The sequence below is a fragment of the Pogona vitticeps genome, chromosome 3, assembly GCF_051106095.1.
Source record: "Pogona vitticeps strain Pit_001003342236 chromosome 3, PviZW2.1, whole genome shotgun sequence".
NCBI classification, from domain to species: domain Eukaryota; kingdom Metazoa; phylum Chordata; class Lepidosauria; order Squamata; family Agamidae; genus Pogona; species Pogona vitticeps.
The window spans coordinates 232840631-232868532 of NC_135785.1; the positions used below are offsets into that span (position 1 = coordinate 232840631).

The 27902-nt window shown below is 40.4% G+C and overlaps 1 long non-coding RNA gene across 1 annotated transcript; it reads left to right on the plus strand.

Moving 5' to 3' along the window:
- LOC140705608 (uncharacterized) lies at positions 1-27902 on the plus strand. Its single transcript, XR_012085027.2, has 2 exons — positions 1-31; positions 19999-27902. It is a non-coding gene; the product is annotated as an uncharacterized LOC140705608 (long non-coding RNA).

The window sequence follows — 27902 nt, forward strand, 5'->3', positions numbered from 1 at the left end:
CTACTCAGAGAAGATGAAGATGTAGATATAGGTAAGAGTCCAACACAGATATTTCAGTGTGATATAAACACATTTGTGAATTGGCTTATGTTTACCATCTCTGAGAATGATAGCAAAAAAGTATTTATTACCAACAGATTACCATTCTTAGCTAGGCTTTGCAAAATTGATCCTGAAGTAGTTTAACATCAATCCTCCTGGGACTAGCTTCATTAATAGTAGCAGTGGTAACTTTATTATGGTCAAAGACCAGTAAAACCAGAACAATATAAAATAAATACATATAATTATAGTTTCATAAAATTAGGCAAAATTATAAAATTTCCATTAAAAACATGATAAAACAACCCCTTCTTTCCAGTTAATAACATTGTATATCTTTAAAATAAGTAAAACCTCAGCCAGTGTTATATTAAAAGCATTATATTATCCATCCAAAATTGCAACCCAAATATCTGGTCACGAATAACTATTGCTGCAGGCCAGAATTTGGCCACTTGTCTTGTAATATAAGGGGTATTGTGAGAGAGTAGCAACTGTACATAATCCTCCTCTGCTCTCCCGGGAGATTTACAGATAATAGGAAGTAAAAGCTCCATACGTAAATCCTGATAGCAAGTACAATAAAGGAGAACATGACCAACTGATTTGACTGCATCACTATTACAAGGGCAGAGAAAATCTGATGGAGGCAAACCTCAAAATCTTCCCTCCAGAAGCTTAGAAGGTAATACATTGAGCCTTGCAAGTGTAAAAGCCCTTGTGGCTTTAGATGACATAGTATCGGCTAAATACGAGGAGGTGATAAAAGCAGATTTCTTAAGAAAGTTGGCCTACCTGGCCAACATGGTTCTGTAGTTCAATATCCCAGGCCCTTAACTTCACCACTTTGATGGCATTAGTGAGACCCATTGCTATAAGTGTACTGAGAGAAAAGCCAATTTTCGATATCTCTTCATTAATATGCTTCTTCCACTCTGACTGAAAACTATCTAGTAGCATCAGTGGGGCCAAGCTTTCCAATGAAAAAATAAGTTTAAGCCAGTGTTTTACCATAAGGATTTTAGCCCATGCTTTAATGCAGTGGTTCTTAACCTTGGGTTACTCAGGTGTTTTCGGAGTGCAACTCCCAGAAGCCTTCATCACCAGCTATGCTGGCTGAGGTTTCTGGGAGTTGCAGTTCAAAAACACCTGACTAACCCAAGGTTAAGAACCACTGCTTTAATGGATATTAACCCAACCTCTAAGTGAAGAGCCACATTGGAAGTACAAGATGGAATTCCAAGGATGGCTCTCGCAAATTTGGTCTGAACAATCTCCAGAGGTTGTAAATTAGCTTAGGTGAACAGTTGAGAGCCATAAAGCATTTGTGAAATAATCCTTGCCTTAAAAACCTGTATTGCCGATGGAACATGTTTACTCCCATCAGTATGGAAAAATCTGGTTAGTGCTGCAGTATTTTTCTGGGCGCTCATTGCTATGTGATTTACATGAGTAAGCCGGGATCCTGAAAAAAGGAAAACTATGGCGAGATATTTGTAGCATGCTACTTGCTCTATAGGGTGTCCATTTAGGGACCATTTATGCTTTATTCTCCTTCTACTAACAACCATAATCTTGGTTTTGACATAGTTAATTATTAGTTCTTTATTGCAGTAGAAGGAGAAGAATCTCAAAAGTCTTCTAAAGCCTACACACGTTGTTGACAGCAAAACGGCATCATCAGCATAAAGTAAGATTGAAATTGGGTGAGAGGCAAGTTTGGGTTGATGAAAGTTGGGGTTACTTAAATTTCCAATTAAGCCATTGATATAGAAATTGAACAAGGTGGAGTCTAGTATGCATCCTTGTCTCACTCCGTTATGCACAGGGACTTGGTTGGATAAGATTCCAGTTGAGTTGCATAGAACCTGCAAATGTATTTTCATGAAGTCGCTGCATCAACTGGAGAAGCTATTTATCAATACTTGTGGTCTCAAATATAGACCACAAGCTTTCTCTTGGTATGAGGTCAAATGCAGATTTAAAGTCTATAAAGGCTGCATATAGGGCACTACCTTTAGAGGAGGAGTATTTACATGCCAGGTGGTGTAAAATAAAGCCCTGATCTATGGTGGATCTTCCCAGCCTAAATCCGGCTTGTTCCACTGCAAGTATATTTTCCTCAAGGGGCCAGTCTTGTAATTTACCCAATAAATGCCTTGCAGATAGTTTGCTAATGGTGTTTAATAGACTTATTGGTTAGTAGTTAGCTGGATCCCCTCTATTTCCTCTTTTATAAATTGGGATAATGATGGCTAGGCCCCAGTCCTCGAGAAAACATGCTGTTTTATAAAGTGAATAAAGAGCCTAGTACTGGAACCCACCAGTTAGAGTTGGACATTATTAAGTCAGGTGGAATATAGTCAGTTCCGTGAGTCTTGCCTAGTTTGAGATGCTTAATTAGCATTAAGATTTCCCTTGGAACGACTGGGAGCCATTCAGGTAAATGATCAAAATCATTCTGAGAACTTAAAGTACTAGCTGAGTGAACTGTGTAAATACTTCAAAAATGTTCCTCCCATATGCTAGGCAATATATAGAAATCTTGTTTGGGAGTGTGAGTTAGCGTTCCCTTTGTCACTATCTTCCAGAAGGAGGTTGAGTCCTTCAGAATGGAAGCAGTTATCAAACATTGCCAGGTTTCCTTCTGTGCTTGGAGCTTTTTAGTTATAACCAGGGCTTTATACTTCTTCTTAAGCGTGAACCAATCTGTTGGGATTCTAGCCAGGTTCTGTTCTCTGTAGGCCCTATAGGAGACCAGTAACTCGTGTTTAGCTGCTTTACACTCAGAATCAAACCAGGACTTTGTATGGGGAACACGAGTAGATGAATTGCATGACTTTTTACATGCTAGATGAGTTTGCAGAGATTGTACCAAGTGTTTATAGGCCTCTAAGACTGGCTCCACTGAACTAAGAGAAGTAATTAAATTACAGTGGAACCTCAACTTACGAACGTCCCTACCTATGAACATTTTGACCTACGAACAGCTTCATTCACAAACGTTTGCATCAATTCGTAAACAGAGCCTCAACCTACGAATGAAAAAAAGGCAGGGGAAAGGGCAGGAAATAAAATTTTCCCCTTCCTTTTTTTTTTCATTCCATTCAAACCGTTGGTGGCAAAGCGGCTGCTCTTTTGCCCCAATAGTTTAGAAAGGGGACCCCCAGGAGGTCTCCGATGGTGGCGGGGGACCCCAGGAGGTCTCCCAGCGCTTCCCCACTGCCATCGGAGACCTCCTGGGGGTCCCCCACCACCGCAGTTAGCGCCTTCAGAGGTTTCCGGAGGCGTCCTGGGGGTCCAATCATGGTGGGACCCCCAGGAGGTCTCCAATAGTGGTAGGGAAGCCCTGCGAGGTCTCCCTGGGAGCAATTTTAAATTTCCCACCCTTTTTTGCCGCCATGATCAGACCCCCCCCAGGAGGTCTCCCAGGGCTTCTCCTGGCAGGCCCGGTCTACCCCCTGGGAAAGCCTGAAGGCGGTGATCGCAGTGGCGGGCGATCCCCAAGAGGTCTCCGATGGCAGTGGGAAAGCCCTGGGAGACATTCTGGGGGACCCCTGCCACCGTGATCAGAAGCAACGGTCAGCCAGCGCCGGGAGGCTTGAGCTGGCAGGGTGCTTGGCCGCTCGCCCCTGGCTGTGTTGGAGGCAGTGGAGCGCCAGGAGGTTTGAGCTGGCCGTGTTTCTTCGGCTGCTCACCTCCCAGCTCGCCTCCTGTTCACTCCTCACTGCCCTCCGCCATTTGAATTTCCTGCCATCGGCCCACGGAGGGTGGGGCGGAGCAAGTGGAAGGTGAGCTGGGAGGCGAGTGGCCAAAGAAAGCCGACCAGGCTCAAGCCTCCCAGCGGTGGCGGTCACAGGCTTCGGACGGGTAAGGTGTTCCTTTTTAAGAACTCTTCTGGGTGGGTTTTGGTGGGTGGGTTTGGACTGGGGGGGGTTATGTTTCTGTGCTGTGTTGTCTTGTTTTTGGATATATATATATATTTTGCAGTCCCAGTGTGGGACTTGCACTGTTGTATTTTTATTTTTATTTTTGGTATTTTTTTGAAATGCTGGAACGGATTAATCCTGTTCCCATGCATTTCAATGGGAAATGGTGCTTCAAGTTATGAACATTTTGACTTACGAACGCTGTTCTAATATGGATTACGTTCGTAAGTCAAGGTACCACTGTACTGAAATATAAATAAGGCTCTGAGAACAGCAGCTGTCTCATAAATGCATCTAGTTCTTCTGACCACTTAATACAAGCCCCTTTTGTATCAGCTGCAATGGGTGTTATAAGAGCAAGGTCTGCAAACACGTTGCAATTATTAAAATTGATCTTTAAAACCAAAGGTAGATGGTCACTTTCTGCATGATATACTACCTTAAAGTCATGTATTCGATCCATCAAGTCCATCAAGACCAAAACATACAGTAATCCATTGTCAAAGGTAAATTCACCTGCTCTGTCTCCAGTTATGAGCCCATTTAATCATATGCATTAAGCGTAGGCCAGCATAGTTACACCCACAATCTTTAAATTGCCTGTGATTGAGATTTGGATGTAGAATAGGTTCTGGGAAGGTCATATTGAACTGTGCAGAAAGTGTCTCCTCATTTGTACCTATCCTGGAATTGCAATCCCCAGAGACTATTATAGAAGCATCAGGATACAATGGTATTAAATGATCAATATAGTCCTCTAGGTTAACCCACAAGTCATCTGTCATCACACTAGAGTGTTGCAGAGGAATATAAACATTGATAAACAGTAACAAACATGTGGCAATCTACAGAATCAAGGCAGAAGCTATCATGTTGGAAAAATCTCATGCCACTACTGTTGCCTGTAGCTTTGTTGATATGAGAGTGACCATACCACCCTTAGGTCATCATCCTCTGTTGCTGGGAGAAGCATTAATGGAATATGCCGCATAACCATTTAACATCAGCTCATTTAAAGTCCACGTTTCTTGTAGTATAATATCAAAATTACCAATATATTCAATGAAGGCAGGATCTGAGGCCTTTGTCTGCCAGCCCACAATATTCCAAGACAAAAATTTAATTGCGGGCCTCTTATGTAGAAACACGGGGTCTTCCAAGACTAATAGCTGAGGAGGGAGAGCCATTATCTAAGCCGTGGGATCAAGATGGCTCCAAATGAAAGGGAGATGATGACCTATCTAAATTAAGATGAGTTTGCATGCTAACTTCATTTCCTGAGTCATTGGACATAATATGCTTGGCGCTACAGAGTTTCTCTCCAAAACCTCTATGTTCTAGGCCCAATGGGTTCTTCACCTGCAGAGAATAGCTCCCGTCTTCATGTCAATCGGTGAAGTAATAATCAATTTCTTGGCCAAAGGACTGTTTAGAGCACCCATAGATGTTAGTTTGCCCTAAAGTCTCATTATTCCATCTACTTCTCTTCTCATTAAGTCTTGGATTCAAGCCCTTATTTCTTATAATGACTGGTATTGGGTAGCCTACAGCCAAATCAGGATTCACACTGGATTGGTTGGTGGATAAAATACTCTTTGTCTGTAGCTGTTGTGGACCCCTATTGGAGGATTGAGCCCTCTGCTTAGAGGAGTGGATTAAATCGAAGTTATGGTGTCCTTGGACTGGTCGGTGCCACTATCCATAAGAGGCCTCCTGGGGTTACGTTTCTCTCTCTGTGTGTCTTTAGCTTATCATCAATATGCTGAATATTAACTCCTTCCCTTTTGCAATACACTCTGCCAATTCTAGTAGTTTAAATAAGGGTTTAAAATTCATACTTCTTTTTTTGGATGTTTGTTTCTGAGCCTCCTTTATCTTCACATGTTTGGGCTTGGCCTTCACCAATTGTAGGGCAGATGCCTTTCCATTGATCTTCGTGGAATCCTTTCCTGGAGGATGATGCTTTGCACTTGAAGAGTCCATTGCAGACAAAGGATTTAGAGAGTCTATTGTAGGTGGTGCAGCGCCAACAAGATTTTCCTGAACATCTGTCTGAGAACCTACACATAGAAGCAACTCTTCTAGAGAAAGCTTCGCAATTCTGTCAGTAGTGTTTGGAGACAGATTATAATAGTTCATCTTATCAGACACATACCGTGGATGTTCAGCCTGACTCTGGCTCAACTGGTCTACTGTATTCTTTGCAAGATGCATCTTATTTTCCATCAAGTGACCTGCTATAGTGGTCACAAATTGATTTAATTCCTTTAATATATCTCTAATTTATGATAAAAAGCCCTGTATTCTACAGCCACCTGGTTCCTTTGACGAAGTTGCTTTATCACAGTCCAAGAAGACTAGCTTACAAGATTGAGAAGACTCATGCTCCCCTGTTACTGGTATAGTGTCTTTAGTTTCTGGCGTCTCAACATTGTTGAGCTTCTGTTCTCTAAGGGTCTCAGACTTGTTTGGCAACATCAGACCGTCAGGACCCAAAACCAGATCTGATGCAAAATCAGACAGTCTTAACTTGCCAAAATTTACATTCACTTTGCTGTTTAGCAGGCTACCTATTGACTGGCTACTTTCTAGTATCTGACCATTTGTCAAAAGTCAACATGAGGAGTAACAGAATTCTCTATGTTGTTTGTTAAGGGTTTCAGAGAACTAACAAAGTCAGTTATCTTGGTTTGCTTCAGTTTCCTCGGAACCGCAGGGTAGACTTTAACACAATGTTTGGCACTAAAGTTCCTAAGAGGAGTAGAAGGCTTGGAAACACTGTGGTCACATTCCTGGGCCTGCAATGTTTTAATTGCCTCCACCTGTCCTACTGGCTCCCAAGTCTGAGACAGGTGTAATTGATATTGGGGTGTTGTAGTGTATCTGCCTTAACACTGGAGGAGATAGGGTAAGATCAAGTATTTCCATTTCGTCCAAAATGTAGAATATAAATATCATTAATTGTTATATCTTGGATCAACCTAAGCACCTAACTGCTACCTTCTTACATGCACTGCTTTATACAGCATAAAACTAGACTTCAGAGCCCTATTGCTGACTTGATTCGGGCCATGCTTATGATACATGGAAGTACAATTTTGTATTTAATGTAGAAACAACATTGCCATGGAAACTAAGTTTCCTCAGGCTTTAATTGGCCGGAGACTGACTCTCTCTCACTCTCTCTCTCTCTCTCTCTCTCTCTCACACACACACACACACACACACACACACACACACACACACACACACACACACATATTTCTTACTCAGTAATGTCAGAAAACAGCTTTAGATAGTCTGAATCCTTCTCACCTGTCTCTTTTGACTCATAGGCAAACTACCCTCTTTTATTTTACCCTGCTATCCTTGCCAGTAGTTTCAGATAAAACTGTTTTGTGTGGTGTTAGCTTTTGAACAGCTTCATGATGATGCTCATCAGGAAGGCCAGCCCACTCACTAGCCATAAGGGGTTTGCGAGCTGGGTGGAGACACAGGTTGCCAAGTTGAGCTGAAGGTATGTATGTCAGGATGAGGTCATGGAACAGGCTTAGCTGACGCGGTTGCCAGGTTGAACTTCTTCTTTCATTTTTAGTGTCCTGTCTAAAAAGTGGTTTACCCCCTATGCCTCCCCAAATGTCTGTAATACTTTCCAGATTTTTTTGGATACTAGCTATAAAAATGATCTTCCATGGTTTAGTATTAATGGCTATTTCTTCTTCAATTTTCAGTGCAATGTCTTGTGTGCTAGAGATAAGTTAATGGACCACCTAACTGATGAGAAGGATAATTAGATCCTGAATGCAGAACAAGAGATGCAGGAGAAAAGAGGGAGACAAATACACATAGGGGGCTATGGAGGATGCAATAAATGATGAAGGCTGAGGAAGCTACAGCCTGGAAAATGATAATATATAGTAATGCTAGGCCTTTAAGACTAGTTATACAACAGACCAGACTAGGCCTATGTTGGCCTATTAACTACGTTGAGTCTAGTGATAGAACTAGGGTGGTGGTCACAGTGGAGCTACCTTTACATCCTCCTTGCGACTTTCAGAGCTTATCACTGCTTCCTCATCTGCACTCTTTACCTGCTTTTCAGAACCAAAGCATTAAAAGACAAAACAAAAGAAAGCAAAGAAAAAAAAAAGGATCTTCACAGCCATTAGGCATATAACCAGCCAAGAACAGCCATGTTGTAGGGCCTGTTACCCTGTTGTGTTTTGCGATCCTGTACAAGCCATACAACTTGGTAACACTAGAAAAATTACAGGGATGCTCAGGAGGGGACAGCAGCAACTAGAGTAATTTGCTCTGTGCCCCTGTAAAGAAAAGACCCTCCTTGGAACATACCATTGACCCTGACTCTGCCATGGTGCTTGGCAAAATTCTTGGTGTTTTGTTCAAAAAGGAGTATACTGTAGAGTATATGATGACATTGCATCTCAACATACTATTGTGATATAACAGAACCTATTATGCTGGACCATAAAGAAAGCTGACCACTGAAGAACTGATGCTTTTGAATTGTGGTGCTGGAGGAGACTCTTGAGAGTCCCCTGGACTGCAAGGAGAACAAACCTATCCATTCTAAAGGAAATCAACCCCGAGTGCTCATTGGAAGGACAGATCCTGAAGCTGAGGCTCCAGTACTTTGGCCATCTCATGAGAAGAGAAGACTCCTTGGAAAAGACTTTGATGTTGGGAAAGTGTGAAGGCAAGAGGAGAAGGGGACGACCGAGGATGAGATGGTTGGACAGTGTCATCGAAGCAACCAACATGAATTTGACACAACTCCGGGAGGTGGTGGAGGATAGGAGGGCCTGGCGTGCTGTGGTCCATGGGGTCACGAAGAGTTGGACACGACTAAACAACTGAACAAACAAAATTATGCAGACAAAATCTCTCAAATGCAGTCCATGCTTGCACCTATTATTGCATGTGCTTCCTAATTTTGTATATACATGCAGGAGTTGGCATCAGGAACCTCAATATTACTCTTCTGGATGGTCATGAAAATCTGACCAGAGAGGTGGGATGCCACACACACTTTGTGCCCAGGGCACTGTCTATTCCATGGCTGGATCTGAACTCAGCATAAATACTAGGATGTTGATTGGGTTTCTCATACTATTCCTGACCTGGAGGGCAAAAACTCTTTGCTTCTTCCAGTATAGACCCAGTAATGAAGCATGCTAGAAGAATAGAAGTATACAAGGAACCTGTGTTAGAGAAGACTGTGCTAAATGAAGTCTACTGCAAAGATAAGACTGAGAACTGGACTTCTCAGTTCTCCTCTGGTCTTTCCGATAACAACCTTGTCGTCGTCATTTAGTCGTTAAATTGTGTCCAACTATTCGTGACCCCATGGACCAGAGCACGCCAGGCCCTCTTCTCTTCCACTGCCTCCTGGAGTTGGGTCAAATTCATGTTGGTAGCTTCAGTGACACTGTCCAACCATTTCATCCTCTGTCATCCCCTTCTCCTCTTGCCTTCACACTTTCCTAACATCAAGGTCTTTTCCAAGGAGTCTCTCTTCTCATGAGATGGCCAAAGTATTGCAGCCTCAGCTTCAAGATTTGTCCTTCCAGTGAGCGCTCAGGGTTGATTTCCTTTAGGATTGATAGGTTTGTTCTCCTTGCAGTCCAGGGGACTCTCAAGGGCCTCCTCCAGCACCACAATTCAAAAGCATCAGTTCTTCAGTGGTCAGCTTTCTTTATGGTCCAGCTCTCACTTCCATACATCACTACGGGAAAAACCATAGCTTTGACTATGTGGACTTTTGTTCACAAGGTGATGTCTCTAACAACCTAATTCCTTGCAACCATTTTCCATAATGTTAGAGTTATGGTGTCACATACCAGTTTAGCTGTTGGTGCAATTATCATACTGTAGTTGCAAAAGATGACTAAAAACTGAAAACAGATACACAAATTTAATAAGACAAACTACCACCACTAGAGGGTATAGCATTAATGATAATTACCTAAGAAGCCATTGCAACCTAATTGTATTCTGGTTGCTCCAGACTAGGTTTCAACATGACATGAAAGAGAGAATTACTCTAGATGACATGGCAATGTATTTCCGAAAGCATATGAAATTAAAAGTTTTAAAGTTTGATCAAAACTGCAATGTAATATATCATTTGGGAAAAGATTCATTTGTTTCAGTATTAGGGCTGATAACTGAGAGATAAAAGCATTGAAGCAATCTGTTAGAGCCTACAAGTAGGAGAAAATAAATCATGAAAATCGTCTAAAGACATGGCATTAGCTGTTTAAAAAAATACTCATAAAAATAATAGAAGCAAATTTTGGAACATTGCAGAGTAAATGGCAAGGAATGAAATGGACTATTTGGGAATTCAAAAGCACTCAATATCTTGGACTAACATAAAAAACCAAAAATGATAAAACTGAGTGAAAATAGTGCTGCTTTCATTTATGAGAAACTTCAAAAACAACCCAGTTCAAATACTATTTAAATAAAATGTATTTGTTTACAATATAGATAAAGATGAAATCTAAGGATATTCTGTTAGGCAAATACAATCACCTCATTTTTATTTTTATTTTTTGCAAAATTACAAAAAATAAAGCAAATATCAGTTGTCCAAACTTACTTGCAAAAACACAAGGGGCACAATCCAGTCACCCCTCAAAATCTCTCAGCTTCTTTCTGTGTGTGCTTCTGGCAGGACAAAGTTCCAAACAGAGCAGTCCTAGAACGAGCTGGAATTTTCAGCATGAATACATTACTGAAACTGCGATGTCTACGTTGGCTCGGGCACGTCGTGAGAATGGCTGATGGTCAGATTCCAAAGGATCTCCTCTATGGAGAATTAGTGCAGGGAAAGTGCCCCAGAGGGAGACCACAACTGTGATACAAGGACATCTGCAAGCAAGATCTGAAGGCCTTAGGAATAGACCTCAACAGATGGGAAACCCTGACATGTGAGCGTTCAGCCTGGAGGCAGGCGGTGCATCACGGCCTCTCCCAATTTGAAGAGACCCTTGCCCAGCAGGCTGAAGCAAAGAGGAAGTCACAAAAGCAGCAAAACCAGGGAGCCGGACAGGGGACAGACTGGATCTGTCTTCAGTGTGGAAGGGACTGTCACTCTCGAATTGGCCTTCTCAGCCACACTAGACGCTGTTCCAAGTCCTCCATACAGAGCACGTTACCATAGTCTTTCGAGACTGAAGGATGCCTAACTAACTCTCTATGAATAGGAAAATTAAATGTGTCTTAATGGCATATGTGTCTTAATGGCATTCCCCTTCATGGATCGCTGCCTTGTCATGGTGAAGGGGATTGAGTAATTCAGAGAAGCTATGGGCTGTGTTGTGCAGAGACACCCAAGACGGATAGGTCATAGTGGAGAATTCTGACTAATTCCGATCCAGCTGGAGTAGGAACTGGCAAGCCACTCCAGTATCTTTGACAAGAAAACTCCATGGACAGAAACAAAAGGCTAAAAAATATGACAATGGAAAATGAGCCCCTCAAGTCAGAAGGTGTCCAACATGCTACTAAGGAAGAGTGGAGGACAAGGACAAGTAGCTCCAGAGCTAATGAAGTGGTTGGGCCAAAGCCGAAAGGACGCTCAGCTGCGGACACGCCTGGAAGTGAAAGGAAAGTCCAATGCTGCAAAAAAAAAAAAAAATGCTGCATAGGAACCTGGAATGTAAGATCTATGAACCTTGGTAAGCTGGATGTGGTCGAACAGGAGATGACAAGAATAAACATTGACATCCTGGGCGTCAGTGAACTCAAATGGACGGGAATGGGCGAATTCAATTCAGAGGATTATCATATCTGGGCACGAATCCCATAGAAGAAATGGAGTAGCCCTGATAGTCAACAAAAGAGTGGGAAAAGCTGTACTGGGATACATTCTCAAAAATGATACAATGATTTCAATACAAATCCAAGGCAGACCTTTCAACATCAGAGTAACCCATGTCTATGCACCAACCACCAATGCTGAAGAGGCTGAAATTGACCAATTCTATGAAGACTTGCAACATCTTTTGGAACTGACACCAAAGAAAGATGTTCTTCTCATTCTAGGGGACTGGAATGCTAAAGTAGGGAGTCAACAGATAAAAGGAACAACAGGTAAGTTCGGCCTTGGAGTTTAAAATGAAGCAGGGCAAAGGCTAATAGAGTTTTGTCAAGAGAACAAGCTGGTCATCACAAACACTCTTTTCCAACAACACAAAAGGCAACTCTATACATGGACATCACCAGATGGGCAATACCGAAATCAGATTGATTATGTTGTCTGCAGCCAAAGATGGAGAAGCTCTATACAGTCAGCAAAAACAAGACCTGGAGCTGATTGTGGCTCTGATCATCAGCTTCTTGTAGCAAAACTCAATCTTAAACTGAAGAAAGTAGGGATAGTCAGGTATAATCTAAACCAAATCCCTTATGAATACACATAATTACAATACACGCCCCTCGGCTGTGGAACACACTTCTCACTGAAATTTGGCTGGCACCCTCGCTGGGTGTGTTCAAAAACCAACTAAAAACTTAATTATTCAGACAGGCCTTCCCCCCAGTCACCTAAGTTCTTTTCTTTCCTTTTTTCTGGTTCTTAATTTTGCCATCTTGGATAGTATTAATTCTAATAATTGCACTATGCTAGTTTTTTTAATGTGTTTTAATTTTTGTAAGCCGCCCTGAGTAGACATTGTCTAGAGGGGCGGGGTAAAAATCGAATAAATAAATAAATAAATAAATAAATAAATAAATAAATAAATAAATAAATAAATAAATAAATAAATAAATAAATAAATAAATAAATAAATAAATAAATAAATAAAATAAGTGAAGAACAGATTTAAGGAACTAGATTTGGTGGACAGAGTGCCTGAAGAACTATGGATGGAGGCTCATAACATTGTACAGGAGGCAGCAACAAAAACCATCCCAAAGAAAAGGAAATGCAAGAAAGCAAAATGGCTGTCCAACGAGGCCTTACAAATAGCAGAGAAGAGAAGGAAAACAAAATGCAAAGATATAGAGGAAAATAATAGAAAGGAAAAACCAGAGATCTGTTCAAGAAAATTGGAGATATTAAAGAAACATCTTGTGCAAAGATGGACATGATAAAGGACAAAAATGATAGGGACCTAACAGAAGCAGAAGACAACAAGAAGAGGTCGCAAGAATGCACAGAGGAATTATACCAGAAAGATCTGGATGTCCCGGACAACTCAGATAGTGTGGTTGCTGACCTTGAGCCAGACATCCTGGAGAGTGAAGTCAAGTGGGCCTTAGAAAGCATGGCTATCAATAAGGCCGGTGGAGGTTATGGCACTCCAATTGAACTATTTAAATCTTAAAATATGACGCTATTAAGGTGCTACACTCAATATGCCAGCAAATTTAGAAAACTCAGCAGTGGCCAGAGGATTGAGATCAGTCTACATCCAAGTCCCAAAGAGGGACAGTGCCAAAGAATCCTTGTGCAACTACCATACAATTGCACTCATTCCACACGCTAGCAAGGTTATGCTCAAAATCCTGCAAAGTAGGCTTCAGATGTATGTGGAGCAAGTACTCCCAGAAGTACAAGTTGGATTTTGAAGGAGCAGAGGAACTTGAGATCAAATTGCTAACATGTGGTGGATTATGGAGAAAGCCAGAGATTTCCAGGAAAACATTTACTTCTGCTTCATTGACTACGCACAAGCCTTTGACTGTGTGGACCACAACAAACTATGGCAAGTTCTTAAAGAAATGGGAGTGCCTGGCCACCTTATCTATCTCCTGAGAAACCTATATGTGGGACAGGAAGCAACAGTTAGAACTGGATATGGAACAACTGATTGATTCAAAATTGGGAAAGGAGTATGACAAGGCTGTATATTGTCTCCATGCTTATTTAGCTTATATGCAGAATACATCATGCGAAAGGCTGGACTGGAGGAATCCCAAGCTGGAATTAAGATTGCCAGAAGAAATATCAACAACCTCCGATATGCAGATGAGACCACTTTGATGGCAGAAAGTGAGGAGGAATTAAAGAACTTCTTAATGAGGGTGAAAGAGGAGAGCACAAAAAATGGTCTGAAGCTCAACATCAAAAAAACCCCAAGATCATGGCCACTGGTCCCATCACCTCCTGGCAAATAGAATGGGAAGTTATGGAGGCAGTGACACAATTTGCCTTCTTGGGCTCCAGGATCACTGCAGATGGTGACAGCAGCCACAAAATTAAAAGACGCCTGCTTCTTGGGAGGAAAGCGATGACAAACCCTAGACAGCATCTTAAAAAGCAGAGACATCACCTTACCAACAAAGGTCCGCATAGTCAAAGCTATGGTTTTTCCAGTAGTGATGTATGGAAGTGAGAGCTGGACCATAAAGAAGGCTGACTGCCAAAGAATTGATGCTTTTGAATTGTGGTGCTGGAGGAGACTCTTGAGAATCCCCTGAACTGCAAAGAGAAAAAAACTATCCATTTTTAGGAAATCAACCCTGAGTGCTCACTGGAAGGACAAATCCTGAAACTGAGGCTCCGATACTTTGGCCATCTGATGAGAAGAGAAGACTCCCTGGAAGAGACCCTGATTTTGGGAAAATGTGAAGGCAGGAGGAGAAGGGGACGACAGAGGATGAGATGGTTTGACAGTGTCACCGAAGCTACCAACATGATTTTGACCCAACTCCGGGAGGCAGTGGAAGAGAGGAGGGCCTGGCATGCTCTAGTCCATGGGGTCACGAAGAGTCGGACACGACTTAACGACTAAACAACAAGAAGATTTTGGACACTTTATATTACTGTAGCCATGCCTTATGCAGAATTTCTAGACTGAGACTAGAACAGACAGTTCTTAATATTTTGGTGATGATCATCAGCTAAGATCTGAATTTCCTCTTATTATGGTCCAGCAACTAAAAAGGTTCTTTGCAAGTGCATACACTGCCAAAGGGAGAAGATATCTTAGACCATATTGCCTATGTAAACATGCTTTCGTCTGGCCAAACCTCGGCTGAACTCCAGCAGCAATAATTTTGTGCATGTTTGCTGTCAACAATTTTCTAGCAGTTCCAGTTTCATTCAGCACCAGCTGCATCTGTTTTTCAGTATCCTCAGGTGACACAGGAAGAACTAGTGAATTTTGTGCAAGCCAGAATGTTATTTTAATTAAGAGAAAATAATGTCATAGATCAACTGCAATTATCCAACGCAAGCCTTGTCTTGGTTTTGCTGTCCTTTTTATTAAAGGTTTGGGGTGTTTTGGAATTTGAAATGCACTCAGCTCTAAGCCATCTGGGTTATCCAAAAGCCTGGATAATTCTGACACAAGCTCTGCAATAGGCACAGTACAATGCAGAGTTAAGCATTCTTAAGCTCATTGCATCAGTCTCATGATTGTACTTCCAATGAATCATTAAAGCTGAAGACATTATACATTTCAGCAACCACGTCAGTGCTGTCCCCAATGGACACATTGCAACCTCCTGTTCTTTCATTGGTAGGCCTTGATATTTTGAGCTCTCCCAAACTGCACTTACCAACTCTTAAACTCACATGTCCCTTGTCTACAAATAATTGAGCACATTAGATGACATAGCAGACATAGGAAAACAGTAGAAAGGATGGTAAATACCATGCAAACATCTAATTCACGTTTAAATGTCTGTAATTAATTCAGGAACATTATCAATAGCTACTAGAAGAATGGAATAATTCACCTCAATTGGATCTGAAATCTGGCAGGGAGCCTGCATCAAGATTACAAATATATGTCTACACACAGATTTCTTGGGTATATTAATTGCCTATGGACAGCCCAGAAACTTTCCCATATAGGCAAATAAAAGTTCTAATGTGTTGGCTAGGGACTTTCTGAGTACAATGCACAGCTACATCAAGAATCTGCCTCACATCATTGCAGTCTTAAGCTGGAAAGGAGGAAATGCTTAGGAAAAAGTTAAAGACAGGTGCTAATTCAAGCAAGGTTAACCAAGAAACAATTACTATTGGAAGCAAGTTCAGTAGTTACTTTCCATGAGTGTCTATTGGTTAGCAAATCATACAGAAGAAAGTGGGAATTTTTTTTAAAAAAGGGATTGATCCTGTGGCCCTGGTAAAGAGGAGAATAGTTAAGGACCTGTATGGGAAACAACAACTAGAAAGAGAAAAGGGCAGAAAAGATCTTATACAGTGGGGAGATGAAGAAACTCACCCAGTTTTCGATAATTATCATTGTAGCAGAGAGAATACAAGAAACTTAGGGGGCACAGAGCATAAGATAAAGAAGGAGTCACAGATATAAACTGGAAATTGCAAGAACAAGTCAATTCCTAAATGGATAAGTCTTCCAACTCAGATTCAAGGGAAGCAAGATTCTTCCTTACAGAAGGAATCTCTCATTAAGGAGGAGTTAGCCCTTATAGACTCCTATTGTGTTTTGCCATTAGTGGCACAAAATAAAATCATTGCAAAACTATAGATATTAAAAGTGCTATTGTTAGATAAGCAGTTAGATCAAGAGGGACAATTGGGTAAAATGGTTCTCATTCAGTGGAAATTGAATAGCTTAAAAATAAGCTAACACCAGATAGTGGGAAGGACAAAATAGACCTCAAGGTAATGGCAAATAAACAGGTAGGTTTAGATATGGCTGTGTTACCCCATGAATTATATTACAGGGAATTGTTTAAGGAAGAGAATGATGTTAATCAGATTGACAAACTCCCAGGGATTTAGGATGCAAGCTCAATACAGTATCTCAGTGGTCACCTCTAACAGCATAGGAGATAAAATAGTTTATTCAGACTCTGAGGAATAATAAAGCTCCTGGGGAGGATTTCTTAAACCCCCCCAAATTACAGTGGTGTCTTGCTTTACGACTGCCCCGTATTATGACGAATCTGCTTTACAATGATCTTTTTGCGATCGCAATTGCGATCGCAAAACAATGGTCTAAATGGGGGAATTTTGCTTTCCCTGTTTCGGGAACCGATTCTTTGCAAAACGATGATTTTTCAACAGCTGATCGGCAGTTTTAAAATGGCCACCAGGTAAATAAAATGGCTCCTCGCTGTGTTTAGGGACGGATTCCTCGCTATACAGGCAGCGAAAATGGCCGCCGTATGGAGGATATTCACTGGACATTGAGTTTTAAGCCCATTGGAACGCATTGAAAGGTTTTCAATGTGTTTCAATGGGCTTTTTATTTTTGCTTAAAAGTGATTTCCCTAGAAGGGATTATCGCCGTTAAGCGAGGCACCACTGTACTTAAAAGTAATTTAGATTGGTGGACCTCCATATTGTCTGGCTAGTTACACACACATATAAGACTGGCTGTATTCCAAAAGGCTGGAAACCAAGTATAATCATTCCACTATTTAATAAAGGTAATCAACAAGATCCCAACAATTACAGGCCTATTAGCCTAATTGATATCCCAGCAAAAAAATTATGTGAGGCAACTCTTACATAAATTAGAAGACTGGGAAGGAGAAAATTCCATATTTGTTGAAGAACAGTTGGGCTTTAGAAAGGGACGTTCTACCCTAGACAAGTGTTATATATTACAACATCTTATAAAATATATACCATTAAGGGTGGACAGTTATTTGCAGCTTTTATCGATTTAACCCTAGCGTTTGATTCTATAACTATAGATCACCTCTGGGAAAAATTGACTATGAGTGATATAGAGCCAAGATTATTACTATTGTTAAAAGCACTGTATACACAAACTAATTCGAAGGTGATAACAAGTTTAAATTTTGTGCTTACAAACTCTGTTCCAACATACGAAGGTGACCATCAAGGCTGCATTCTATCTCCATTCTCATTTAACTTCTCTATCAATGATGTGGTGATGTTTATACACAATCAGAGTTATCATATGCCTAAGATTCTAAATAGAGAAGTAAATATATTATTATATGCTGATGATATGATATTATTATAAACAACTCAAGTGGATATGAGGAGACTTTTGAAATGGTTTGATATCTATTGACAAGAAAATAATCTATGCATTAACAATAATAAATCTAAAGTGGTTGTATTTTGATAAAAAAGAAAAACGCACAAATGGTCTATAAATTCCAAAGAATTACAGCAGGTTAAATGTTACTGCTATTTGGGCATTAACTTTAAGACAACAGGATCTTGGACACTGCATTTAAAGAAAATTATTTTAAAAGTGCAGGCCAGTTTGCAGTCCATATACAAACTTCTAAGTTACAGTTATCCAGGTACTTTTTTAATTTTTTAGAAAATTTAAAGCTAAGATAATTCCTATGTTAATTTATGGTGCTGAAATATGGGGTTTTGCAGACCTTTTGAAAATTATTTAACAATCCCAATGAAAATGCAATATAGAAAAGCTTATACATGCTCAATATTTGAACAAATGGATACAATGAGGAAATGGGGTAGGTTACAGGTTTAGATGATAGATTGTGTGTTTGTGGAAACCCTGTTCTTGAGGACTTGGCTCATTATGAGATTGATTGCCCCCTGTGTATGGATATCAGAGAAAAATATTTACAGCCCATCTTAAAGAAAGTGGAATATAGAAGCATCCCAGAGAAATTGAGTGTGTTATTACAAACACCCAATTCACATACAATAAATAGAGTCGCAATATTTGCTTTTAAAGCCACTACAAGTAGAGCTAAATATTTGATAAATATTTGTGTAAATTTCTGTAAAAACTTAGATGCATGAAGACAGCCATATGGAACATAATTTAAATGTTATATTTAAGTTTTATCATTGCATTTTAGGAGGTTTTAGCTAAAATTGTTTAAATAAATAATAATCATATTTACAGCCCCATTTTAAAGTATTAATACTAGCATTATTTTAATTCATTGCATTTTTACTGATACTTATGGCATGATACTTCTGTTGCTCTAATGCAGTGTATTAATTTTTTAAAAAAATTTGCAATGATCTGTTGGTCATGCAATGAAGATTTGCATGGAAGCAAGTTCAGGAATTGGTCAGGTGAATTGTCTCATCTGAAAAATTTGTGAGTATAAACCAATTCGTAGAAACATATAAGTTATTTTTCAGGCTAAAAAAGCCTCTTATGATAATAATAATCCTCTTATTGAACATCTTTGTGGGACTGCTAGAAGACATTAACCAAAAATATGAGGGGCTATCAATGCATTGTTGACACTGAAAATGGATGTATTCAGCAACATCAGTCTTCCAGCATGGAATCATGAGAAATGATGGGTTGTTCTGAAAGACAGAGGTGTCATGTCTCAGCATTTGATTGTCCTGATGTATAAACTGTATTGTGGGCATGAAGCTACCATTAGGACAGAATATGGAGAGAGAGAATGGTTTCATACAGGCAAAGCTGTCAGACAAGGGTGCATTTTATCCATTCAATTTATACAGAACATATACATAAAGGCAAATTAGACATAGTATTCATTTAGATGGACATTTGCCCAGCTGTTTGGTACACTGCCAAGGTGGATTGATTCACTCTTTTTTCCCAGTGTACACACAATAAACATACTTTGGCATTTGCTCAATTTGCCCCTAGGGTACCCCATCACACACCATTTTGAGCCCATCAGGGGCTTTTACTTTTTTGACGCAGATCAGTGTGTTATAGTTTAATTCATTCCCATTATTGCACTCACTGGAAATGGATTAAAATCAAGTTCTGCAGCTGTCAAAGCTGCCAATGTTCCTTCTGGTTTTAATTTTTGGTATCGTGTCATGGCTTAATAAACTAGCTGCTTCAGGAGATTGGCAGCCCTCTGCAGAGGGATAGGAGAAATGAAATTATTTTAAAAAATTATGCCTTCAAAACCATTGCTGATGCACTTAATCACTTAAAAATTTGCCTTTGTGTGAGGCACTGATGTAAACTTTAGCTGTGTGTAGTTTCTTGATCACCATTACACACAAGGGAAAGGTCTTTTTTCCCCTCGTAAGTGGTTCAGTGCATTGGAGATGTTCTAGCATTTATTTTCACTCTCTTTCTTTCCTCTCCCTTCATTGATTCTGCTATAGATATTTTGCTGGAAGACACAGCGTGAAAAAGGAAGCATGTCAAGGGGATGCACACACCTGCAGATTAATAAACATCTTGCAACTTAAAAAAAAACACGAAGAAAAGCATGGTGGTTTTTTTCCTGATCTTTTCCCCCCTGTAAGGGTTTTATCTGTTGCATGCAAAAGAGAGGTGAAAAGGACAAGAGCGGCTAAAAATCAAAGTGTGAATGGAGAGATGATGTGTAGATCCTCAGTATGGTGTTAAGAGTCCCTTACTTTTACATTGACACAGAAATCCTCTTAGGGATATTTCTCATTCAGATGCACACATTCCCTTTCCTCTTAAATCTGCTTTGTGCTTTCCAAGCAATCCCTGTCTCTTCTTCTTTGTGTGTATGTATTTGACAATACAAGGTGTCTCCACTGAATAGATGGGGTGGTAGTGATGATGGGAGGTTGCACAGACTCCTCTCCTTGTCCAGTTCCTTTCTCTCTGCATCCTCCTCCTTCCTTAACATGGTGAAGGAATTTGAGTGTGTCAGTGAAGCTGACACCAATGTCTTCAGGAGACCGGACTCAGTTATGAGCCTGGATTCCAAGCAGGGTCACCCAAGGTGGAATGGTCATAGCTGGGACGCCAGACTAAGATGCATTCACTCACCTGAACTTGACACTGGCAGAGAAGGCAATGGGGGTGACACTCAAACTGACTTTTTTGTACTGCACAGAAGGTGGCAAAGGTAAACCTGTGCTGAATTTTCCTTACTATGAAATCCCTATTATCAAACAGTGCGAAATGAAACCTATATCAATAAGAACTCACAAATAGTTCCCATTAAAAACATTTTATTTCATGAGACGTGTTAATTTCATTTCATGTTCATTTCATGAGAACAGTTAATCCTTTTCTATTAAGTTTGCTATCACTGTGACAGTGTCCTAGTTGTTGTTTCCTGACTTCTCTGGATGTTCTTCTGTTGGAAGACAGAACTATGAATGTCATAGAACATAGCTGGGTCCATGCACTGGCCTTCTGTTTACGGGGCAGGGAAAGATACTTGTCCCATTACGAATGCTAAAGTGGGGTTCAGCTGCCAGTCAAGACAGCTTTGTATTGGAAGCAGAGAATGGGACAGTGGCCAGAGTTCTAATGCCGGTTGATGCTTGCATAAGAGAAATCATGTAAGTCTTAATGGCAAATTGACACTTATTAATAAGGCACTGATTGTGTTCCTGGGTCTAAGTCCAGGAACACAATCACATGATCAGGCATACACCCAGAAATACAATCGGCACCTTGTTAAGGAGCAGCAATTTTTCACCAAAGGTGATGTGATTTCCCTTATGCAAGCATCAACCAGTAATAGGATTCTGAGAGCCATCTTGTCATTTGCTTATGGCAACAGAATGTTTTGGACTGTTCTCATCCCTTCTGACTTTAGTATTAAATCCAACTTTTCTAATGAGAACAGACCTATTGAATTAACAGGATTTTGTTAAGTCAATGTTTATCCAGGTTCCTCTGATTCAATTGATTAACTCTGATTGGAATTAACTAGCAGATTTAACTCTGTGTATATAATTTCTTAGCTGGCTGGATAGCTCAGTGGTTTAAGAGAGCCAGAGGTTTGAAGTTCGATTCCCCACTGTGCCTCCTGCAAGTACAGCCAATGTTCGTGGCCTTGGGCAAGCGGCACAGGTCAAGGGCACCCCCTGAAAAAGGGAATAGTAAATCACTTCTGAATACTCTTCACCTGGAAACCATGAAAAGGGTTACCATAAGTCAGAACTGATTTGATAGCATATGATTATTGATTATATAATTCCTTATTCATCCTACAAATGTGGTTAGATGATAGATGCATTAAAAAAATGCTGTGAAGCAGCTGTAAGCTTCAGCAGGTATACTATTGTGAAAAAGAGCCTGTTCACACTGGCATACAGTTATGGCACATGGTTCCCTGATAGCACTGTTTGGCATGGGGAAAAAGACCTTGTCTGCTTGTGTTTCTGTTTAAAATGATCCATACTTCTCTATGAAGAGTTGGTCCATATCTTTCTGGCATAGGGCTAGGGTTCAATCTTTTTGGAATATTTCATTGAGATGCAAAATAGTTCATTGCTCTGCCTTTGCGGATGAGTACAAAGAGTTAAAATAGAGTATACTGAAGATATAGACCTTTTAAGCACTGTTCAGATAGCACCACATTTCATAGTATGCAGAGGCTTTGGAAGCTTTAGGTACATGCAGGGCTCTTATTTGAACCTGCCCTCTGCGAGGCAGTTGGGACTTGTTTTGTGGTTCTGGCCAGATTAGATGAATTATTGAACCTAGCCATTAAGCAAAGTGAGGCTGTTGTATCAGCCAGCTGATTTAAGGTGGCATGAAAGGAAAACCAAATTATCAATGAATTGGGTTAGCATGATTGTATTTCTGTTGCCAGACAGAAAAGAGACATACTTGTCAGGATTTCTGCCTCAGGTGTCAAAATAATTGGCCTTGGATACTATGGGCCTTGGCGGGTGGTGGGGTGAGCATTTGGTGCTTCATCTCATACAACAAAATGTATTGTGTTGTCTCCGTTTCTGAAGTTTAACAGGTCAGGGTGTCATAAGTCCTGGGTCAGGAGAGCAACTGGGGACTGCATTTTAGTTCTAGGGTGGAAGAAAAGGAGAATATACATATAATAAACAAACATTTTGTCTTAATGGTAGTGCTGTTCATTCTTCTTTACAAATGGAGCACAGTGATACACATATCTTTCACCTAATGATTTCAGAAGGTAAAACATACAAATAGAAATACATGAGACAAGCTGAACTTGCTTCCTTGTTTTTTTGGCTACAGGCCATTTTCTAAGACAATTTTGGATCCATGTGCTATGCTCCCCTCACCTTCTTCAACATCATGTGAAGACCTGGGAGGGGGAAGGGTGGAACTAGAGTCATCTATGCATCTTGTATATCCTAATGTGCTAGTGGCCATCTCTTTTCCAGAAGATGGATGTTTCTACTCTGAGTACCTCTCTAGAGAGCTAATTGCCGACATGGCATTATTACCAGCTTGCAATGTGCTCCATTTTTTTTATGATGGTAATTTGTTACATGGGTTTGCCCCACACCCGCTGCTTACTTGTTAATCCAATAATCTATATGAGAAAAGCAATTTGACATTCCTCCTTCCCATCTGCCGCCCATCACCCAATCTATATCTTAACTACCAGTGATTTATTAATGGCATCTGCATTAAGCACAACCTCCCTTGGTTGGCGTCCCCTCCTTCCCTTTCAGACACTCTTCTTGGCTATGTTTAGAGAGCAGAATCAGCAAGGAGATAAAAAGCAACAATGAGGTCAAATGGGCTGCTGTGATTTGTTCAGATAATTCACAGACAAGCAAGAAAGCAGGTTGGGTGGGGGGATGTATCCAGCCAGGCTGGAAGCTATTCTCTTAAAGCCTTTTGCCCTCCTAACTTCACTATACAGCCCATTATGGCAAGCCCAGACAAACTTTAATTGTTGTTCAAAAGGCTGCATATTGTTTTAATATTAGAGATGGCTTCTAATTTTCTGCCACATGGGCAAAATTTGCTGGATGTATACTGGAAAGATAAACAATAGAGGAGAATTTGAAGATCCTTGGTGTAGTAACAAGGAAGAAACAGCAGGGTGTTTAGAAGATTAAGGAGTGAGAACATGCCTGCAGCTGTTATTTATTTCCGTACTCTGACATGCAGTTAACTTCAGAGTTCAGAAACTGGGATGGGAAGGATGGCCACTTGCCACACTGGCTGTAGGATTCTGGGAGTTGGAGTCCAACAAGTAACATATTCAAATTCTGCATACCTCCTGTGGAGTTATCTGACTTTCATTTGTTGGATTAAAAGGAATTTTTCCACAAAAGCTCACATTGGAACGCAAATGTTCATCTTTATGGTGGCATGATGTTTTATTTTTTTACTTTGTTTTGTTTGTGTCTGGATATCCTTCTAGCAAATTCCAGAAATAAACTGCAGCAAGTGATAATCTAGATAACTTTAATAAGAGAGCATTGGACAATGTTTGCTAAGAACTCCCCAAGTCTTCAAAATAATCTATTCTTAATTCTGATACTAATCTTAGGTAAAGGTAAAGGTTCCCCTTGACAATTTTTGTCCAGTCATGTTCAACTCTAGGGGGCGGTGCTCATCCCCATTCCCAAGTCATAGAGCCAGCATTTGTCTGAAGACAATCTTCCGTGGTCACATGGCCAGTGCGACTTAGACACAGAACGCTGTTTCCTTCCCACCGAGGTGTTCCCTATTTATCTACTCACATTTTGCATGCTTTTGAACCACTAGGTTGGTGGGAGCTGAGACAAGCGACAGGCGCACACTCCGTCATGTGGAGTCGATCTTGCAGCTGAAGATCTACAGACCTTACAGCACAGAGGCTTCTACGGTTAAACCCGTAGCACCACCACGTCCACTGTCTATATAGAGCTCATATGGTGTACCATACAATGCGAAGGTTTCATTAATGGCTTCAAGAAAGACAGAAGTGAAGTTCAAGGCAGTAATTTGTGAGCAAAGTTGCCAGGGAACAGCAAGTATAACTTCATGACCTGAACTTTTATCAGACTCCCAGGCACATACATTCAAAACTTATACACATATAGGCATGCATGCACTTCTGTGTGTATAGTCATTTGACTCATAGTGCTTTAATATCTGTAAACGTAATGTAACAAGAACGATGCTTGATTTTTTCCTTCTAAAAAAGTAGGTAAAGACTGTTTTGCATAAGGAAAAAAAGAGAATGATGTAGTACTGCGTTAAAAAGATAAAACAACCCAGCCTCCAGCAGATTTTACTTAGTGAGTCATCAGTGATATTTCCTTATGCATGATCAATAACATATTTCTGGTTTGATTTCTGCTTCCTATTTTATAGCTAACCTTGTTTTTTCTAAAAGAATGATTGATTTTAGTATGCTCGCTTTTCTGATTTTTTAAAAAGTGTTTTCATAGCTGTCACATCTTTTTGTTACTTCTCGATAACTTTTTATTGTCTGTTCAGTGTTGCATCATTCTTTCTAACAGTAAATTCAGGTGTTGAGTGCGGATAAGACTCATGCCCAAACAGGGGCTGCTGTGGAACAGGAGGGAGATAAATGTCTGAGGAACTTTATGATTCAACAACCACACACACACACACACACACACACACACACACACACACACACACACACACAGAGAGAGATGCATATGTGCATTTGTAAAACTGAAAACTGTTTAAAAAAAAAGAGAGAGAAAAAGCCAAAAGAACATCCAACAAAGGTTATTTATGAGTACAGCACTACTCAGAGGTAGGGCAACTTTACAGCTAAAACCAGTGACTTGCAACTATGCTTTCAAGACTCAGATTTGTGCCATGGGCATAGCGATCTAGATATGTGTGTCAGGTGGTAGGGTGCTGGAAATGAATTCACAGGGAACTGCTATGCTTCCCTGAGTCCCCAGAGAAAGAAGCAAGGGTGTGTGGCAGTGGAGAAAGAATGTCTGTGTGTGAAATAGACTTAAAGCCTGGACTCCTTTTTCTGGCACTGTGGCTCAGTGTGACGGTATCTCTATGCATCTTCTCCATGTACAACCCAAGAGTGATGACAAGGAAGAGAATCGGCAGGTGTATGCACTTGAGCCCATCATGTAGTTTTCTGCAGGTCCCATGTCCACTTCCACAATCAGCTGGTGGAGAAGCTGTTCCATCTTGTCTCCTTTGCCTGCTCTGACTTTATAATTTCACAAGATATCATGGGGGCTTTATGGTTTGGCCCTGAAATATCAGAGAATGGGGTGCTGCTCACCTGGCAGCCCTAACCTTTTGGAACGTTGTTGTTGCATGAACTTTCATTTGGGTGTATTCTGTGACTAGGGAGCTGGTCACAGGATTCTCCTGTGTGTGGATTTGACTTCTCCTTGTTCTGACCCTATGCTTGACCATGAAGTTACCTTCAGATTTTAGTCCAATATTAGCTATTGCTAATTCATATGGGTTCTATTAATATGCTCCCTGAAACAGGACAAAACATGGGAAATTTGAAGGTGGTACACAAAGGTGCTTGCACTTTTTTCTATAGGTGAGAGAACATATATGTGGAAAATAGATTAAGACTCTGCTGTGTAGCAGCATAGGAGCAATGTTCCAATCCCATGCTGTTGATGTTATGTATATGGATATTACTGTCATGTATCTGGACTAATTGTGGCCTGGCTACTAGGGAGGACTAAGGAAAGACCACTACTATTGACCCTCCCTACTGGATTCTGGCATTTACTGCATGTGAATAATACAAGAAGGTTGTTGGGCTTTTTGCTTTCTGGCTGTTGCCCTTTCTTTTATCAAAGAATTGCTTGGACATAGCAGTATGATAATATAACACCACAATAAGGTGTCTCTGATGTCACTGCAGGTGGTGAGCAGATGTAGGTTTAGCACTTCATTTCAGTTACTGTACTACATTCAGTAAGTGAATATATTTGCATAAGTCAGCTATTAGTCATGGGATTTTATGCTATATAAAACCTCTTAGTCTTAAAGGTAACATAAGACATTGTTCTGTTGGTTTTGTTGCAACAGACTAACATGGCTACCCCCCTAGAAATCTGTGACGAGAACTAGTATTTTATACCCATTTTATACCCATCAGATATTACAGAAAGCTAGATTATTAATATATGGTATGTACAATGTTAAGAACCCTCATCTCTATTAGGGTGGAATTTCTTTATGTAACTAGTATCTACTGCCTCCCCCTCAGGTCTCTGTTTGCAATGCCTTTTTTCTACAATAGCCACTCTGAGATCTGTAACAAAGTGTCCTGGAATACTTAAGTGTTCTGAAACTGGTTTCTCTGTGCTGATATTCCTGATGCTAGATTTCTATCTATTCATTCTTTTGTGTAGAGCTTGTCCTGTTTGTTTTAGACAGAGGGGCACTGTTGGCAGAAGATGGCATAAATCACATCAGAGGATGGACATTTAAATAAACCTCTGATGTGTCTCACTTTGTTGGGACCCTTGATGTTGCTGCCAGTGTAGATACAGAGGCATTACTGGCACCTGGTTTTTTTTTTTTTTTTGACAGAATCTTGCTCCTGTCTCCATCTCCATGTTGTGTTGCCTGCTGTGCATCAGTTATTGTTTAAACTTTGGAGGTTGTCTGTAGGCAAGTCTGTGAGGTGGAAGTACAGTTGTGCAGAACGGGCTCCAGCTCATTAATATTACATCTCAGTGATCTCAATTGGGAGCTGTAGGTGACTTCTAATGGTATTCTGTTCTCTCTACTGGGACTGTCTTGTAGGAGGTTGTCAATCTGCTCTGCTTTTTCAAGTGTACAAGGAAATGTTGTCTAGGTAATACCAACCTTAAACTAGTGGTGGGTAAATGCTAAAGGTATGGGAGTCAGTTTCCACTAGGGCCAGACCAGCCACAAAAAAATTGAAAACTAGAATTAGATTTCCATAAACGTCTTGAGTTTTCTTTGGGTGAGTACAGTGAATCAAGGTGAGGGAAGGATATTCCTTGACTTAAGGCAAGATCTACACTTCCTGATACTTCCAGAAATCCTCTCAAGACTTCTAGTGAACACAAATGTATCCAAATCAAACTGCATCATATTCTTAGAGTCATGTTATTTTGGTACATGAGACATTACATTCCAATGTGTGCTTCTCCCCCTCCTTCTGCAATAACGACAATGTGCCTAAGAATTTGGTACTCTTTCATTACACTGCAAACTTGTTTCCTGTAGAATTTTATTTATTTATTTATTCCATTTATACACCACCTATCTGTTCATCGCGAACACTCTAGGCGGCTTACAACATAACATATAAAACAAGCATATATATAACATAATTAACATAATTAGAAAAAAGAAAGAA